A 20,550-nucleotide genomic window follows, 5' to 3' on the forward strand; every position below is an offset into this window, starting at 1 on the left:
CCTATAATGCTGAATTATTATTAACACCTTATAACCATTCATTTCACATCAGATTTTCTTCCAGATCACGATCCATCTCTTTGCCAGAATGAGTTCTATAAAAGTTTTAGTAATGTAAGAATTGTGTTAGTGGAAGAGTCAATCCTGGCACCATATTTCCTACTATGGAAAGTGCTGGAAATGTTAGAGGAAGCTTAACACCCTCCCACTTCTGTTTCCATAATGCACCTAACTATGCAATACTTCATTATGGCAAGGTATTTCTTCCTGCTCTCTGTTCATGCTCTGAAGCCCAATTATTGACAAGCCTTGTAATTTATACTAGCAGGGTAGCCATGGGAGCTGTTATAATCCTTTTCAAGGATGGCTGAGCACCATCATTGCCAGGAGGCGTTTGAGATGGATTGGTCATGTGCTTCGGATGGAAACTGATTCCATCACCAGAGTAGTAATAAGATGGACACCTGAAGGCAAGCGAAAATGAGGCCACCCAAAAACAACATGGCAAAGAGCTGTGGAAGCTGAAAAAACCTGGGGCACAGCTGGGGAACCAATGAAAGACTTGTCAGAAACAGACAGGAGTGGAGGAGCTTCGTCACTGCCCTAAATGCCAGAGGCGTAATTGGAACATGATGATGATGATGATGATGACTAGAGAGTGTGCCTCAGTAATATTGTGTCATGATGAGTTCCACAGGTTAATTACACATTGTTAATTAGATGTTTACTTTGGGTACAGCTCTATTATAATATTGTTTTCACAAATTAAATGTGCATGCTGATGGTATTCTGTAAAACAAGCTCTTTTTGTGGTGCATTGCAAGGACATAACATAACTGGTAAGAGACTTTAAACAATGAGAGATGACCACAGCATCAGATTAAATCTCTTTCTCTCTCAATTATTTCACTGCATATTCTATGTCTTAAGGGTTTTGGACTGGTAAAAAAGGAAATTGAGATTTTGGGAGCCTAGACAAAAAATACAGGAAGCCTCGTTCATTAGTTTGCATACCTAAATATATATTCTAGTCCCTGTCTCCCTGTATACTAGATGATGGACTGATGGCTTGCCAGCAAGTTGCATAGTAGCTATCCAGTTTTAAAGAAGTCAATATGGATGAACTATAGACCATACCATGTAACCTTATTCCTGCACATACTTTCCAAGTAAGACATTCCTAATGTCATCTTTCCTCATGAGCCTTTCTCTTTCTAGAGTTCTGTAGGGGAATATCAATGACAAGAAGACAGTTTTAGTTCCTGTACATCCTCCAGCGTAATAAAGTCTCCAAGCACAATTAGAGGCATAAGAAGAAAGCAAGAAGGAAGCCAAGCTAAGGATGAGAGAGACTAAACCTGTCTATGTGCGATGGTTGAGTGAGGGTTGAACGATATGCATAACTTACTGGGATCTCCGAACTGTAATTGTTTTCTAGGGTTGGTCTTGTGACTAATTCCTTGCACTGGTATATGGGGAATTAATAGATTTTTAAGGCCAGAAGTGACCATTAAATCTTCTTGTCAGACCTTGTATATAACACAAGCCACACAATTTCTTCCAGTCTTGTATTGGACCCAATAACTTTTGGTTAACTAAAGCATATCTTCCAGAAAAGTATCCAGTCTTGATCTGAAGAACAACAAGAGGTGGAGAATCCATCACTTCCTTTGGTAATCTGTTCCAGTGGTTACTCACACTCACTGTTAAAAAATTGTGCCTTACTTGAATTTCTCTCCTTAACTTCTGTTGTTTGTTTATGCCTTTCTCCCCTAGACTAAAGAGCTCGTTACTATCTGGTCTTTTCGACTTGTGAAAATATGCATACACCATAATGAAGCCACTTCTAAATCTTTTTTTTTTATTAATTAAACATATTAATCTTTTGATGTCTCTCACTTTAAGGGATTTTTTCCAGGCTTCAACTATTTTTTGAGGCTCTTTTCTGTATCTTCTCCAGTTTTTCAAAATCCTTTATAAAATGTGGACATAGAACGGGAGGCAGTATTCCAACATTTGTCTCACAAATGCTGTACACAGAGGCAAAATCACCTCTGTACTTCTACTCCCTGCTCTTCTGTTTATACATCCAAAGATTGCATTAGCTCTTTTTGCCACAGTATCACACCAGGAGTTCATATTGACTTGTTTGTCCCCTATGATCCCTAAATCCTCTTTAGAATCACTACTTTCCAATTCTCACTCAGTTCCCAGCTCTAGTACAGACTTCCAGTGTGACTTTTGGTGGGTTGTCTTAATATCTCTGTCCCTTACCTCTCCATTTCTAAATATTGCCAATTTTTTCTACCTACCCTGTAGTTGTCTTGTTTTAAAATGTAACCCCTCAGTGCAGGGACTGTATCCTACCTTTTCTTTGAACAGTTTTTAGCACAATGGGGTCCTGAATTCAGCTGGCTGCTACTGTAATACAAATTATATTGACTAGGGCTCAAGTTATTCTCAGTCTTTTTCAGTTTTGCAACAACATCCAATTCCTTCTTTGGTACCTACCCATTTAGAAAGCCTTTCTCCGCCTCTTTGTAATTAATTTTATAGCACATTATCATAATTTCTTTGGCTTTGACTTTCAATGAATATCAACATTTTGCTTTTATGTTCCCAACTACAATTTAACATTAAGTATTGAAGCTATGACCTGTTTTTCTCAGATCTTTCGCTTATTATTTTTGACATAAAAGAGGAGAATTTAAGCATTGCCATTTTGTTCTGTATTGTTATATGATTGATAAGCACAAACTATTCAAGAAAATTGCCTGGAGCTTACAAGCATTTCAGCAGACACCTGAGCAATTTACAAGTGTTAGTGACTCAGGTGTCTGTCTGTATCCTTCAAAGAGATTAAAAGAAAAGAGGCTGAGTAACCAGTAGGTGTAGCTTAGTCACACTAAATCCCACACATAGGAATAATATAGTTTTAGACTATTGTTCCCCTGACTATTTTCATTAGGCTCTGCACTCCTCTTCAGGGTAGAATTCAAGTACTGTACGTTTCACAGGAATTGGATCAAAATCTTCCCTACATATTTTGATTTTTTTAAAAAATATATATTTTACATTCATAGACCTTTTCAACTGTAGATCATGCGACCAATGAAGGGTGCTCTTTGGTGATCATTGATACTGAATCTGTGTCTGTCACTAGCATGGTGTGTCTGTACCAGAAACGAGGGTGGATAGTTCACCCTAGGCAATTGTGACATACCTAAAGGTAATTTTATAAAGATGAGGAAACATTGTTCTCCCCATTTTACAAACAGTATAACTGAGGCTCAGGCATTGTCTAAGCCATACAACATACAACAAGCCAATAGGAGAATGAGGAATAGAACATGCCTTTCCTACTTCCTGGCCTGGTACTCAGTCCACAGGAACACAGCTGTTCCCAATATAACCTTCAAACACCATCTACCTGCCCTTCCAGATGCCCTCTCCCTATTCTCACACACACTTTCCTTTGATGCCTTCCCCCCACTCTTTCCATTGATACCCTCTTCCAGTACCCCCTGGGTCCCTCCCCCTGCAAAATGGGAGTGTTGGATGGTCACTCAATCTTCAGTAGTGGGTTGAAGGTTACCAGATACTATGGAATTTCAAATTCTAAGGTGGGGCAGGAAGTGCTGGTGGGATAGGAAGTGGCCTAATTCCAACCATAACTAGAGGACTTTGACAGTGTTAGACCAATGATATTTTGGATAAATATTGACCCTTCCATCCAACAACCTCAAAGTAGTTTATACCCATTAATAAACTAGCTGTTCAGTTTCATGTAAGACTGGAATCATCACTTCCATTTTGCAGATGGGGGAAACTGAAGCACAAAAGGAATTATTGGTCTGCTACTTTGACTTCATGACTGCACTGAACTCATGTGGACTTTAATGGAGTTAAGAGTGATGGGTATCTCACTGGAAGAACTTGACATTTTTCAGGATTGTGTCATAAATGAATTGTTTAAAGTCATGGAGAAAGTCTATGTGATAGCCAGGGATAGAATTTAAGACTTTTAATCTTATACCTTAACCATCATCAGCATCATCTTGTACCTTAACCACAAAAGCATCATTTCACTCCAGTGTACATTCCTGATTTCCATTTTCATGAATTCAAAGGATGATGTGCTACTTTGTTGGTGTAAATGAGAGTTTTAACACCATGCTTGGAGAGTGAGCTAAAGTAAAGAATCAAACAGTGCAGATAAAAAAAGAAGAAAAACAAATTTTAGATAACTTTAAATAGAAAAGGCAATCCAACAGAGACCTACAGACCGCGTGATGTGACTGGCCTGAACACAATCAAACAAGCTTTGGTTCTCAATAACATTCAAATAATATCTAATACCCTTAGCGTTGTTTAAGATTATCACAGTACAAGTTAGCACATGCCTGGTTGGATTAAAGAGCAAGTCAGAAAGCACAAATAAATCCCCATAGCTGTGCCATCTGTGTGACAGAAGTCATTTTAATATATACAATGGATCAATAGAAATTAAGGATAGGCAGAAATTTTTCAGCAAATGAGCCAGTGTGAACCACTGATCAATATTACAAATAATTCTAACAAATTTAAAGTCAAAAGCGGATATAGCTTTAAAAAAGACAGACAAAATTAATTCAAGAAAATGCAGTGATAAGTTGTGAGTCATTTCACTTAAGTTATGAAGGGCTTGAGGAGTTGGTCATACGGCACAGGAAATTAATACTGGGCAACAAAACAGCTCAGGGGATTTGTGATGGGTTGTAGAATGCTTTTCCTGTAAATTGTGAGATGAAATCCACCCTTGTCAGTAGTGACTGAACATCATTATCATCTGGTGGCTGTTTGGTGGCCCAATGTGTGTAAACATAATTTGTGGCTTTCAATTCAGTTCCTAGTGAGTGGATAGGTGCCATTGTCACAATTGGTCAGAAGAAACTTCTGAGGGTTGGAAACTTTTTTCTCTACTCTATTTTGGGTCAGATACAATATATTTAATCACAACAGAATGTTAGTTCTGACCACACCTGTGCTTGTCATACCCTGCTAGATATTCCTAGCCTACAGGAGAACTGGCATGAATTAGAACCTTTTTTGGCAAACTCGTGATTGAAGCCAGGAACTGAGTGGGTCATGAGACTGTATTGTGTTTTCACCCTTAGGCAGGGAAAAGGCACATTGGAAGGAACCGGTGGACTAAAAACGTTTATTTTGCTACTGCCTGAGCTGGTTGGAAAACTTTTTTTTTAGTTTAGTTTTTTTTCTGGGATTTTTTCTGGGGGAAAATTAATAAAACATTTTTGTTTTGTTTCAATAACAATAAAAATATTTCATTTACTTTTTCAGAAACCTGAATTGAAGCAAGCTGACAATATCTTATTCAAATGTAAACAAAATATTTTCCTATTCATTTTTTTATTTTGAAATTTCTTGTAAAAAATAAAAAGAATTGAAAATGACATTTCCCCCCCAAAAACTATTTTTTTCCAACCAGCCCTCACTAGACCCTTTCCGTGGGCAAACAGAGAACTACAGCAATTGGATATCAAATTGTGATTTCCTCTAGCACTTCAGTCACTCAAAATGATAAAAGACAGCGAAACAAAGAAAGAGAAGCTTTTAATAGTCATTGTGGACTGATTTTGAAATGATGAAAAACTTGTTTGGGATGGTAATCACCTTGAATGAAAAACACAGATGACTGGGAACAGATTGTGAACTCCTCACTCGCCTTGGTGAGCATTCACTCACATAAGTAGTCTGACTGGGAAGGGGACTTCATTCACATTCTTATCCATGTTTTTTTCTTTTTAAAGCTATGGCAGTATCCCAACAACCTTGTACACCTGGAATTGAAACAGATGTGATTATTTAATGGGGCATATATTTGTATATATGGCTCTATCTTTCACTATACACATTTCCAACTACAAGCTCTTTCTCTTGTTATCCTACATGTTATGTTTATAGACTATGGTCTTGAAATAATGTAATACTTTTCAGGTATATTGTGACTTTCATTCTTAAGGCACCAAATGCACCTTTCTTGGTTGATGATAGCAGTGTTTCAGAACTGCCATTGCTTAGAGCTTCCATCTGATAAAGCAAGTACTATCTCTTCCCCACCACAACTCTTTACTAGAGATATTTTTTACCCCTTCAAGATTACTATTAAAATGTAAATGGAGTCTGTGATGTGGCATTCCATATGTTTTATAAAAATATGCTTATGAATGTGAATATAATGTAACTAGAATATGCTTTATGTACAAGGTCTCTTGTAAGGTATCATTACAAAGCTTATACTCTACTGAGTGTGTTCATCCTATTGGTATGCATGTATCATCCTTGTATGTGAAGCCAGAAATATGAAGTATAACTCTGCAAAGTGTAACTATGCAAAGTCTGGGCCATTAATGGTGATTTAGAATTTTGATGGCTCCCATTGACTAGGACAATTGGTTGTAGATGGTTTATTTACCTGCACACCTTCCTGTGTAGTGTGAGCCAGTCCATGGGTAATGAAGAATGAGTCATTACAGTGACATGTGACAATGTCACATGATACTGGAATCCACCTTAAATCTGGTACTTTTCCATTTAGAAAGAGGGGTAGGGACCCAGCGAGACAAAAGATCCCTGCCTTCTGACAAAGCTATAAAAGGGGAAGGAGGGGCAGAACAAAGGCAGCTACTATTCATGAGAAAACCCCTAGTTTCCACCTAAGATGTCTGCTGGAACAAACAAGGAGTGTATCAGGGGAAAGGGTTGGGCCCAGATTAAGAAGAAGTATAGTCTGTGAAAGAAGCTTATTGGAACATCCCTGAGGGTGTGATTTTACCTGTGTTCTTAATGTATTAGGCTTATACTTGAATGTTTTTGCTTTATTTTGCTTGGTGACTTTATTTATTCTGTCTGCTATTACTTGAAACCACTTAAATCCTACTTTTTTTCTTAATAAAATCACTTTTGTTTATTATTGAACCCAGAGTAAGTGATTGATACCTGGGGGAGCAAACAGCTGTGCATATCTCTCTATGAATGATATAGAGGGTGAACAATTTCTGAATTTACCCTGTGTAAGCTTTATATAGAGTAAAAGGGATTTATTGAGAGTTTGGATCCCATTGGGAGCTGGGTGTCTGGGTGCTGGAGGCAGGTAACTTGCTAAGCTGTTTTCAGTTAAGCCTGCAGCTTTGGGGTTGTGGACCAGACCTGGGTCGTGTTGCAGCAGGTTAGCATATCTGGCTCAACAAGGCAGTGTTCTGGAGTCCCAGATGGCAGTGGAAAACAGGCTCAGAGATAGTCTCAGCACATCAGGTGACAGTCCCAAGGTGATCTCTGGGACCGAACCCATCACAGTGGTGTAGTCAAGTAGGATCCGTGCATAGATGATTGCTTTGAGATACTGGTAGTGATTTTAAGTGAGTTGTAAGTATGCTGACTCGAGCACATCAGATGACAGTCTCAAGGGGTTCTCTGTGACAGAACCCATCACAGAGTCAACTTCAACCTCAGAAATGAGTAGCACTGATGTTATCAGCTCAGTATATGTTGGACTATCATAATAAATAAGGTCTCATTACTTCCTTCTTTGAACTGTATGGCCAAGATTTTCCAAAACAAGAGTCTAAGTTTAGATCCTATAAATTACTTCTCATTGGCCAACTAGGTGCTCAGCATTTTTGAAAATGAGGCCAGAGCCTTAAATATAAAATTAAAAACCTACATTTGTACTCCTAGTTTTGGAAAAATCTTGGCCCTTGTAAGTATTGAAAGCCTGCCCTGCATGGACCAGATTCATCATTGCTTTGCATCTCATATAGCCATTTACATCTATGCAAATCCAATGTGAAATAGCACCATTATTTTCTGGTTGCATTTTACACCCAGCCTGCACAGGTATAAGTAGTTTTTATACAGTCCAATGCAGGGGAGTGTTTGGCACATACCTGTTTAGGTCCTCCTCATATAATGAAGTTTCTTTGCCGAGAACTTGTTGGATATTTCTGTAGTTCCTTAAGCCTCTGCACTTCAAACAGAAGTTCTGTAGGCTGAGTGGGGGCTGAAACTACCAAAGAATGTCACACATCAATTTTGCATCCAGCACAGAACAGGAATGAGTAATTGTTAGGTGATAAGTTGATATAACTTTGCTAGCAGTTCTGAGCAATTTGCAAGATGTTATACAAGACTTAGTGGAGGCTTGACTAGGTGTCTTAGAGAAATAGTAATGACTTGCAGAGCTTTTCATTTCTAGATCACTGATTTGAGTGTATCATATTTTGTCAGGGCAAGCTATCACTAGCTGATGACTCTTATGTGAGGTATGTGACATTAGCTGGTGGTCTGAATTCAATCCTACTGAACAGGTTATTTAAAATCACCACCACAACTGGCACCAGTTGGCATGGTGGTTGATGATCGCAGCAGAGAAACCAAACACTAAGGCTATGTCTACACTTATGTCAGTATAACTTATTTTGTTCAGGGGTGTGAATAAGCCACCCCCCAGGTGATGTAAGTTACACTGACTTAAGTGCCAGTGTGGCCAGAGTTATGTCAGTGGGAGAGCTCACTCTCGCAGGGGCTGGAGTAATTAGGCTTAGAGTGTCTGCTACAGTGGTGCAGCTGCATCAGTGCAGTTGTGCCGCTGTAAGCTCTCTAGTGTAGCCATAGCCTAAGTGGAGATGGACTGTGAAACTACTCTCTCAGCCCTTGAGGTGGTTCCTTTCACAGCAGTGCTGAGACAGATTTGCAGAGTAGTAGGAAGAACACACATAGATTTTGAGGCCAAAAGAGACCATTCGATTATCTAATCTGATTTACAGTATAACACAGGCTTTGGAATTTCAGCGAAGTACATTATATTGTGTCCAATAACTTGAGTTTAACAAAAGCCTGTGTTGTAGAAAAGCATCCAATCTTGATTTGAAGACATCAAGAGGTGGAGAATCTACCACTTCCCTTGATAGTTTCTTCATATGATTAATGAACCCCATTGTTAAAAATGTAAGCCTTACTTCTAATTTGAATTTCTCTGTCCTTAACCTCCAGCCTTTGTTTTTTGTTATGCTTTCTCCATTACATTAAAGGGCCCTTTACTGCCTGGTATTTTCTGCCCATGAAGGTATTTGCATACAGTCATCAAATCAAGTTAAACAGAATGAGCAATGAAGCTAGCACTGCAGTTAAATTTGCCTTTTAGCTGTGCCTGCTTAACCTCTCCCCAAGAAATAAAGGAGTCAGGCACCTCTTATTTGTGGTACTAATCATCCCTTTCAACTCGCTTACAAGTCAAACAAAAACTTCCCCCTGAATTCAGTGAGAGTTGGATCTGCCCCAGAGTAATTAAGATTTAAACCAATACAAGTTAAAGACTGAATGTACAAATCCCAACAAGGCTAAAAGTACCAAGAAAAGTGTGCTTGCAATCATTTCTACAGTTTACATAATGATGGATATGAATGCAATAATATTAAAACATTGTAGAAATAAAGGTAAACTACAATTCAAAATCATGTATTCTATTCTAGCATTTGATTTCTGGCTCTGCTAATGTACATTACTATTCTACATTCAACAGTAAAGGTTTGGATTAATCTGATGCTCTTGGTGAGAGATTACTGAACAAGAAGCTGTTGGAAAAATGTCGGATTTCGACTGAACTCAGGAAGTTCTTTGGTGTACGTATTACTTTATTTCGCCACTTATTTTATCTCTTTGCTCTTGCTGTTCAAAGTACATTTAGCTTTGTGTTTACTTGTTGCAAATCTTCTAGAAAACAAGTTTATTGGCAAGAAATAATTAATTTTAAATTCATATTGGAAAATCTTAAAGGAATGCAAGTTTAAAAAAATCACTAAAGAGAATAATGAACAAAAATATTATTCTCAAGGTTACCTCCTTCAATCAAAGAAGAAAATATCATATGTTCAACATTTATTTTTTGTAAAAAAATGAATATTCTAAATAATCTTCTCATAAACAAGCTACCAATGAAAAATTATTCACGGAAATTATCTGATAAATAATTTTGAATCATATCTCAATGTGAGAATATTGGAAGCTGCTCATGGAGAAATCTCACACACACAAAAAGTGAAATTCACTGAATGACTGAATTGCTATTAATTTTTTTTATCAACTTTGGTTGTTGCTTCTCAAAGTAATTGGTCCTATATTACTATCACTCTGTGACAGAAATAGATTACTGATATAATTATTATGTGAATTCCATGAGGCACAGATTCTTTGAGTATACTGATACTCTAATGTAGGAAAAGAACAACAGCTTGCTAAGAAGAGTAACCAACTCTGAAAGGTAATTGAGTAGGTTTGGGCAGGAAATCAAACCCATCACCCAGAATTAGACTAGAGTATTACAGCTCTCAGGCAACTCAACTATTGTGTGCCACACGCAGAGAACAGGAGGGACAGGTGGTGCACCAATAGCAGAGGCCCCTTCAATGGCAGGGAATTAATTTAGTGAGATAGGCCAGATGAACAAGTGATCTGCACCCAGTGCTGCAGAGGAAACTGAACCACCCTCAAAGTGCCTGTCAATCTGAACTGGGTGAAAATTCCTTCCTGACTCTAACATGGCAATCAGTTTGACCCTGAGCATGTGAGCAAGACCCACCAGTCAAGCACCTGAGAAGGAAAATTCTTGGTAATACGTTAGAGCACCAGTCCAACCAGTCCAGTGTCCCATTTCCAGACAGTCCAAACTTATGAAAATTTCAAAACAAAGTAGTTTTGTCTAAAACTTCTTGTTTCAAAAATGTTAAAATGGAGTATTTCAACAATTTTGAAACTTTTTTCCACTGATGGTGGGTTTCTTTTCTTGTTGTTTTTGTTTTGTTTTTGAATCAGGAGATTCATCAAAACTGACCCTGTTTGCAAAAAAAAAAAAAAAAGTTAATTGAAATTTTCCAACAAGGACCTCCAATTATTACCTTTTCCAACAAGGTCTAGAAAAGACATCATTGCTTTGGACCCCATTTTTAAAGTGTAATCCATGACTGTAATACTTGAGTCTAAAAAAATTAAAGAACTATATGTTGGGATGACTAAACCAGCTGGGATAAAATAATGAAGTTACCAAACCTTAATCCAAAACCACACACCAAACTTTTACTGATGATTGCAAAAATTAGTATAACTTTTTATTTGTAAAATATTACTTTTCATTTGCACCTACCTGTGCATTGTCTTACAGTAGCCAGAGAAACAGCAGTGCTAAGGGGGGGAGGGATAGCTCAGTGGTTTAAGCATTGAGCATTGGGGATCTGGGGCAAAATTGGTCCTGCTAGTGAAGGCAGGGGCTGGACTTGATGACCTTTCAAGGTCTCTTCCAGTTCTATTATTATTTTTTTTTTAGTGCCAAGTTATGGCAAGAATGGCAAATCAGGCCTGATTGGAAGCAGGAATTAGCGGACATTTTGCGAGAAAACCTGTTCTTGTGAGATATCCGGTTTAAGTGGTGTTTTGTGGTTTTGTTTTTTTGTTTTTGTCTTTTTTTTTCAAATCCAAGGTTTTTTTGATTGTGTCAGAAAAGAATCCAATGTTTTGGGTGTCTGTACAGATTAAACCTCTGTACTTTCTGAGGTGCACACATCACTCATTATATGTCACATTGGAATCAGTTGCTTTTACAAATGTGTACTTGATTCTCATTTACAATAGGACCCCTTTATACTGCCACAGAGATGAAAATGGCCTTAGTGAAAATAAGAATGAGGTTTGCACTTGTCTGACAGTGTAAAAGGACCTTAGCGTAAATGAGAATCAGGTTATGTGTCTCCACAACACTTGGCTCTTTTCATGCTTCTTCCACTTGTGTGAAGGACCTGATCCAATGCCTTCTGAAGGCAAAGGGGATATCTTCATTAACTTATGAGGGCATTAGATCAGGTCCAAAGTCTGTTCAGTCCTAGCATGGCTGAAGGAAATTTGCCGTTCACTTTCCTTAATTCACTTTCCACATAGTTCCTGAAATTGAGGATTTCTTTGGCATTTTAGTGTGGCCGAGATGATGCCTGCACAACTACATTAGTGTGCGCTGTCTTCCAAATTATTAATACCGAACACGTGTCAAAAACTGGCAGCAAGTTTTTCAAACATTGCTCTCTCCCTTTTCGCAGTTTGAGGCAATGTGTAATGCTCCCTCAGAAATTACCTCCAGACAAGACCCCAAAGGCCAGATCTGTACAATTACAAAGAACAAATATGTTCCAAATTTCTAAAGCTTGCTATATGGAGCATGAAAAGGGTACAAGGATCCTTCCTACCTCCCCCAACCTCTACCCACCTCATTCCCCCTCCTTCTCTTCTGCCAGATGATTCCTTTGTTCTGTTCCCTATCTCCTCAAGATTAAAGTGATGATCCCCCTTTGAAAATGATGTCATTTTCTTGCCTTGGCAGGGAGAGAGTTCATTACAAAGCTGCAGTGTGACTGATGGCTTTGAATAGATATGGGTGGAGAGGAAAAAATGCATTCAGGGAAAGGTATGAAACTCAAAAGAGACAGGTTGACAGTTCAGCTGGCAGCAAGAGAGATGGAAAGAATGAGGGAAAATAGTTGTTTGGTGTGAATCTCTCTCTCATATTCTCATTTACAGCTATTGAAGAGCTGCTTTTATTTCCTTGATGGTTTCATTTTGAATTGAAGCTATGGATTAGGAATCATTTTAACTATCGCCTTAGAGGTGCCAAGCACCTCCAAGTATATTATACCATGTAGATCAGTGTGAATACAGATTATTTTCAGTACTAGGATTTGGAAAATAATTTGCTGTTGAATCGGGTTATCTCTACATGCTGATGCTTGGGTCTTGTGGGGACTGATGTTTGTAGGATTTGAAGACGCAAAATCAGGTTTGAAAATTATATATCTCCTAAAGTCAATTTAATCTTAGTGAAAGATTCAGCACTGATGACAGCCCTGACGACCTAATTGTTCTCTTTATTCACAGAATAGATAACACATGGGACATAACCCTGATCTGAAGGACAACTGGTAGGGGTGGCAGGGTAATTCCACTGCTGTTACCTTTCAGCCCTTGGTCTCTTTGGGCGATTCTGACAGTTGTTTCTAAGACATGGACTCGGTGCTTAATTTGTGCCATGGCTGAGCCCTGGCACCTCTAGGCTTGGCAGTTCTTAGCCCTGGCCTTGCTGCATCAATTATGAATGCAGAAATATTGCTTGAGACCCGACACCTCTTTTACTAAAAATTAAGCACCATGATGGACTATTATCTGTAGGGGGATAATCAGTTCATTTCACAGCGGCCAGCAAACAACCATTACTTTTTAGAATCTGACAAGGTTTAATAATAACTGAAGTCCAGCCTCTGATCCTTTTATTCATGTGTATTGAAGCCTAGCACAAGACTAATGTTCCTCTGGGCTCTAATTTAAGCTGTATTTTGAAGTTTTAAGTGATTCATTGGCCTATTCTGGCCCCTTGTCCAAGGGTGAGTTTTGTCCACTGAACAGCACCTTAATCTATTAGTGTCAAGTATCAGAGGGGTAGCCGTGTTAGTCTGGATCTGTAAAAAGCGACAAAGAGTCGTGTGGCACCTTATAGACTAACAGACGTTTTGGAGCATAAGCTTTCGTGGGTGCTTGCTCATTTCGTCAGATGCATGATGAAAGCTAATGCTCCAAAACGTCTGTTAGTTTATAAGGTGCCACAGGACTCTTTTTTGCTTAATCCATTAGCTTCACGGGGATTTACTATGGCGTAAGGTATTGTTCAGCATGAGCAAGAGTAATAGAATCTGGCTTGTACTGTGTACAATGCTCCGAACATTGGACCTTTAGACACTACCACAATAGGAATAGTTCCTGATTTGGAGGATTGCTTAAGCACGTGGACTTCAGTGAAACTTAAACATCTATCAGAGTAGCAGCCGTGTTAGTCTGTATCCGCAAAAAAAAACAGGAGTACTTGTGGCACCTTAAAGACTAACAAATGTATTTAAGCATGAGCTTTCGTGAGCTACAGCTCACTTCTTCGGATGCATAGAATGGAACACACAGACAGGGGATATTTATACATACATCTGTATCTGTATGTATAAATATCCCCTGTCTGTGTGTTCCATTCTATGCATCCGAAGAAGTGAGCTGTAGCTCACGAAAGCTCATGCTTAAATACATTTGTTAGTCTTTAAGGTGCCACAAGTACTCCTGTTTTTTTTAAACATCTATTTAACTTTAAACATGTGTTTTAAGTGCTTTCCTGAAAAAGGGTGCTTTCCTGAACTGGGGCCGTGATGAAGAAGAATAAATAATTTGTTTGAAAAACATCAACATAGTCATAGAACTATTCAGTGGGGATTCTTTTTGCTTATTCACCGAGGTTTTAATAGCTGGAGTTCTAGTCCAGCTCCCTGCCAGAGTGAGATTTTCCTGTACTCTAAATTTCTATTGTTCAACCTTGTTTAAAAAACTCCCAGGGGATGGGACTTTTATCACTTCTTTTCATAAAGTATTCCATAGCCTAATAGAGTTGACTGCTAGGAATTTTTTTCCTGGTATTCTTTTTGTCTCCCTTAATCACATTCTGTTACTCTTAATTATACCCCATCTGCTACACTAGGACCCAGATCCTGCTAATACTTGCACATAGGCTTAACTTCATATACCTGAGTTGTTCCTTTGTAGGATCAAGTTATTTTGCTTCTTTGTTTACAACTTCCACGTAACTGCGGACGGTCTCTATGAGAGAGGTAAGGTTCTTGTATTGGTGACAGAGACAAACTTTCGAGTTCCACAGAGCTCCTCTTCAGGTCATTGCTCCTAAGTCATGCTATGTTCCGCTTAGTCATTGCCTAGCCAAGATGTACACAGGGACAATAAGCTTAGTGGCAGGGATCATCTTTTTGTTCTGTGTTTGTGCAGGGTCAAGCACAATTGGGCACATGGTGGGACTCCTAGACACTGCCACTATGGTGATGATGATTAATATATAAAGTGCTATAGAGGTGCTAAGTATTATTATTAGTTTCCGTACCTCTTTACCTCAACTTTTGTATAACGTTACTGTGTACTAGTAAACACCTGTCACATTACATTCCAGAGTTGGCTGCATTACCACTTGTGGGTAATGTGAATCAGGGAGGCAGTGTAGCATAGTGGATAGAGCACTGGACCAGGACTCAGGAGATATGGATTCTATTCCCAGTTGTGCTGCAAGCCTGCTGGATGACCTTGGCCAAGTCACTGCCCTGCTCTCTGCCTCAGTTTCCCCCAACTGTCAAATTAGGATAATAATACTGACCTTCTTTGTAAAGCACTTTGAAATCTAATGATAAAAGTGTGATAAGCGCTAAGTGGTATTTATTTATTTGTAAAATGCTTTGAGATCCTTCAGAGTCAAAGGCAGGGCCAGGGCCAGGCACCAGCACAGCAAGCAGGTGCCTGGGGTGGCCAACGGAAAGGGGTGGCACGTCCAGCTCTTTGGCAGAGGGTCCCTCAGTCCCTCTTGGGGGGAAGGACCTGCCGCCGAAGAATAAAGCGGCTTTTTTTTTTTTTTTGGCCACTTGGGGCGGCAAAAACTCTGGAGATGGCCCTGGACAAAGGGCACCATTTACAGTGCAATAGATACAGTGTTATCTATCTATCATATATGTGTTTATACACACACACACACACACACACACACACACACACCAGTGAGAGATTTGAAAGTTAATATCTTTGGAAAGCAATCTCATGCACACCTGGACATTTGCACACATATGCTGAGAAATATTTACAGCAGTCAAAATTCTCAGACCTCATTTACATTCCATATGAAAACAACAAACAGATTAGCAGACAGGAAGCTCTTACCCTGCTATCGTGTGAAAGCATTACTAACACATCTTCATTTAGACAGATTCTTTGCCCAGAGGCAACAAAACAGTTTGTGCAGAACTATTACTTTAGATAGTCAAGTTTAAATATTAATCAAAATATGATTTGGCTTCTGAATATGCAACAAAGTAGATCCTTTAAAAAAAATCCTTAAATTTACTACATTTGTGGAATGATACAGTTAGAGCAATAGGTGGCTGTCAGTGCTATATATGCACTGGTGAAATATATTCACAAGCCTCCTCTTTTATTTATTTATTTATTTATTTTCTTTTCCATAGGCAGTGAAATTATTCTGATTTGCAAAAGTCCCATTGCCTGTTTTGCAAAGCTAAATTTGACTTGCCACTTTGACTTTTTTTATGAAGCAGGTAGCCTGTTTGACGCTTAGCCTCCTCTAATTTGTGGCAGTGACACACTTTTCATGAAATGGTCCATTTAATATTAGCTGTGCAGATGTGACTTCTTTATGCTTCTTAAGAAATAGGTTTTCCTTCTCTCATTCCTCCCAAGGCCCAAACTTTAATGTCCATTTACAGAAATAAATACAATTTCTATCTATCGGCTTCTTTGAAAAGTTCTTAAAAACTCTCTCTCTCGCTCTCTCTGAGGAAAAAAGCCTGCCAATTGCAAATGGAAGCTGACTCCAATTCAGATAGTGATTGATTTTACTCCAGGTGCAGCCCTTTTTCCCTACTAGTGGGATGAAACATCAGCCATGTTGACGTTGCTTCAGGCAAATGCAAGTTAGAAAGAAGCTGTTTTCTTTGTTGTTTTTATTTTTGACCCCCATTGCTGTTTGCTCAAATATTCAAGACTTGCTCACCACTTAAATGAATAATGAAGAGTGGAGGACATATGCCCCAAAATACCAACAAACACTTGTGGCCATGGAGCGGGGCAGGGCTGCCCAGAGGATTCAGGGGGCCTGTGTAATTCAGCGGCAGGGGGTCCTTCCACTCCGGGACCCGCCGCCAAAGACCCGGCACTTTGGCGGCAGGTCCCACTTAGGGGGCAATTTCGGGGGCAGGAGGGTCCTTCCACTCCGGGGTGGACGGACCAACCCAAGCTGAATTGCCGCCGAAGACCCGGAGCGGAAGAAGCTCTGGGGGCCCAGCCCCGCGAGACTTTTCCAGGGCCCCCAGAGCGAGTGAAGGACCCTGCTCCAGGGGCCCCAAAATACTCTCGTGGGGGCCCCTGCAGGGCCTGGGGCAAATTGCCTCACCCCTCTGGGCGGCCCTGTAGCAGGATGGTTACCCCACTCCTGCCCTGAAGGGCTTAAGACAGCCCTAGGAAAGGGCTGTGGCAGGGGAAAAGCTGGGCTGATTGGCAGGGCTGCCCGGGGGGGGGGGGCAAGTGGGGCAATTTGCCCCGGGCCCCGCAGGAATCCCCCACAAGAGTTTTTCAGGGCCCCTGGAGCGGGGTCCTTCACTCGCTCCAGGGTCCCCGGAAAACTCTCGTGGGGCCCGGGCCCCTGGAGCTTTTTCTGCTCCGGGTCTTTGGCAGCAATTTGGCCACGGAGGGTCCTTCCACTCCGTGACCCGCTGCCAAAGTGCCCCGAAGACCTGTGGTAGGGGGTCCTTCCACCCCAGGACCCGCCGCCGAAGACCCCAGGCCCCCTGAATCCTCTGGGTGGCCCTGCTGATTGGGGAAGCGGCTGCAGCTGGGCCACGCCCCAATCAGGCCACAGCTGGCCTGTATAAAAAAGCTGTGAGAGAGGGGCCCAACTCTTCCTCTAGCTTCTGAGTGGGAGGGACCTGGCTGCAGGGACCTGAGCAGAGTACCTGAGTGGAGCAGGGTGGGGAAAGGCCCAGGGAGCCGGGGAGCTCCAGCCTAGGAAGGCCCCAGGCTGCAGGCCTGCTAAAGCCTATTAGGTACTGGGTTGCAGTGGCAGCCCACGAGTAGCCAGAGGCAGCAGGTCCAAACCCCTTTGCCTGTGATGAGTGGCTTATACTGCAGTCTGCCCCAGTGAACGGGGGCTAGATGGAGACTGGGCAGTAGCCAAGACTGAAGCAAAGTGGAGATAGTGGGTGGGGGTTCCCCTGAGAGGGGGAGACCCAGAACTGTGGGGGTACTGCCAGGGGGCAGCACCCAGTTAAAGGGGCACCAGGGTCCTGGGAGGGACATGGGGGCCAAGCAGCAGCGGGACACTAGCCTGCAGAGGGCGCTCCAATGGCTGGAGAGCTAATTCCCGAACATGACCAGCAGGAGGCGCCGCAGGGGTGAGCCCTGCACCTTTACAGGGCAGGTTAGTGTCTCAGGTCTTAGTGTGAAGATGGTGATTGTGGGATGGTACCCACCTCTCAATGAAGAGTGCAAATATGCCCTTTGCTGAAACTGGTGAGTTAAAGTGACTAAAGCTTAAACTGACCCCTTGGGAAACAAAATGTTGCTGATGCAGCCCCCAAAAAGCTAAAATGGCAGCTTTTCCAACAGGCACCTAGTCAGTTCACTATTAAGAAACCTTCAATCCTTTATTTTAAATTGTAAAGCATTAAAAAAGTTAGTGTGCCAGCTATGTGCCATTCACTGCTCCTCTTCTGATTTTATTTTAAAAAGGCACTGCCCAATCCTACAATCCAAAATCAGGCAAAATTCTATTGACTCCAGCAGGAGTTTTTCCTTAAAGGATAAGACTCTAAGGACATCAGGATCTGACATCTCTCTCTTTAGGCAGGACTTGGTCAAATCTTCAGAGGACCCTGAACAGTGTCATCCCAGTTTAGGGCTGAGATTGGAACCGCAGCTCTTGCAGTTAATGGCTGGAGAATGGGATGGTGAGAGAAACTCTTTGCCAAAAAGAGTGAGGTCAGTAGCTAATATCCCCAATATTTCTCTCGTCCAATCTTGCAGTCCTTATTCAGCCAAAACTCCCACTAAAGACATTACAGTCAAACTCATTATTGCTTAAAATTTAAAGTAATAATAAGCCTTAGCACTTGCATAGCATTTACATCTTCAGACCCTGTGCAAACTATTAACTAGCATTAACACAGCATCCTTCATGAGTAAGGCAGCCCTCTACGCAAAAGCCCTTCAAGTGTTTTAGCTGATCAGCATGTAAATAGCTCTAGCTGTCTTCATCTCTACATCAGCTCCTCTCAGTTGCTAAGGTTTATGGTCCAGATTCTGCATATCCTTGCACTTCTAAAACTCCCACCAAGATCAATCTCGCTGAAGTCCATGGAAGTTTGGGGTGTGTTAGTGATGCAGCTATGAAAATAAGATATGTGATGCTAGTGCTGCATGTTATAGCTTCACATTGGAATTTTGTATTCTCTAAGTCGTAAATGTAAAATGATGGCAACACAGTGAGTCATTCATCTCCATTTCTGGGTAGTTCTGGATTGTGTTCACCTAAGAAATGTCTTCACAAAATCTCTTCAAGGAGAGTGTTTTGTTCTACATCTGCTTTTGATATGGAGAGAAGGGGCAGAGAATGAGTGTGATTCTTTGGATCATGATTAATTGAAGGGACAAAGTGTGGTTAAATGTTAGTCTCCATAAAAGAAAACATCAGATGTAGCTCGAATGAAGAGAATAGCTTCCAACAACAAATGCACACACCATTTTGTGCTTCATTCCCTGAGATTGTGCAGAGCAGATAATAGGCATTCATAGTCACACAGCGATCAATAACCTTTGGATTATATCTTCTCTTTAAAGATGCACTGATGGCATTTAAGAAATGAGATAAGTCAGCATATTCTATGCTCACTGTCTCCATTTGTTAGACTGAGATTTGGAAATGTCACAAAAAATTCCATTTAGTGTACCTCTTTCTCATATTATTATCATCACTTGTAGAAAATCATTAGTACCACAGGAAAGTGGCCTCTGGAGATCTCAGTGTGGGGAGAACTCTGAATTTTCTATCTAATAGCCTCATGTGAAAAATCAGAGGCTTTCAGAGAGAGAACTCCTGCTGAGAACTTAATTTGGTAAGAGTTGTCTGACTTTGGAAAATGTGGGGTATTCAATTAACTATAGATTTAAGATCAGTTTTGTAGATTAAACTCCTGATCTGACATTCAAACTGAACCTAAACTTCCAAAGAACGAACAACATGTGACAGTCATGTTGCTTAATTCAGTACCGGAATGCTCTCAGGTACCATCATGATGAGTACAGTATAAGAAACTATATAGAATAGGACAGAAATTCCTAGAGGAAAGGTGTCTCCATCTTTCTTATTGCTTTCTGTCTTTCCTAAATTTCCTGTAGCAAAATTCATACTCAACTCTTTACAGGCTATTTTACTACTCACATATTAACATCAGTGTTGTTGGACATAATAACAGACATGTGCCAGGTACATTTTCAGCTATTGTGATATGGTCTCTCTGTGTGTGGATGTGTGCATGTGTTTTAATGTCAACATTCTAAAGTGTTCCAGTATCACAATGCAATTTCAAATATATTCTAAATCTGATCCTTCCATGCCCAAACAGAGCTCATTCCTTGAATTCATTTAGTCAATTTCTGTATTTAATGTTTGTATTCAATACTATCTCTATGTGTATATGGAGAGAGGCAAAATGAGTGAGGTGATATCTTTTATTGGACCAACTTCTACTGGTGACAGAGACAAGCTTTTGAGCTCCGCAGAGCTCTTCTTCAGGTCTGAGCTCTGCATAGCTCAAAAGCTTGTCTCTGTCACCAATAAAAGTTGGTCCAATAAATTAT

At 40.4% G+C, this 20,550-nt stretch overlaps 1 long non-coding RNA gene across 1 annotated transcript; it reads right to left on the minus strand.

Moving 5' to 3' along the window:
* Nucleotides 1–5,632: 5,632 nt before the first annotated feature.
* LOC120403247 lies at nt 5,633–20,222 on the minus strand. Its single transcript, XR_005597505.1, has 4 exons — nt 20,132–20,222; nt 14,652–14,837; nt 7,947–8,065; nt 5,633–5,840 (listed from the first exon to the last, which is right to left on the minus strand). It is a non-coding gene; the product is annotated as an uncharacterized LOC120403247 (long non-coding RNA).
* Nucleotides 20,223–20,550: the final 328 nt, after the last annotated feature.

This window comes from Mauremys reevesii, linkage group 4 (assembly GCF_016161935.1).
Source record: "Mauremys reevesii isolate NIE-2019 linkage group 4, ASM1616193v1, whole genome shotgun sequence".
Taxonomy (NCBI): Eukaryota; Metazoa; Chordata; order Testudines; family Geoemydidae; genus Mauremys; species Mauremys reevesii.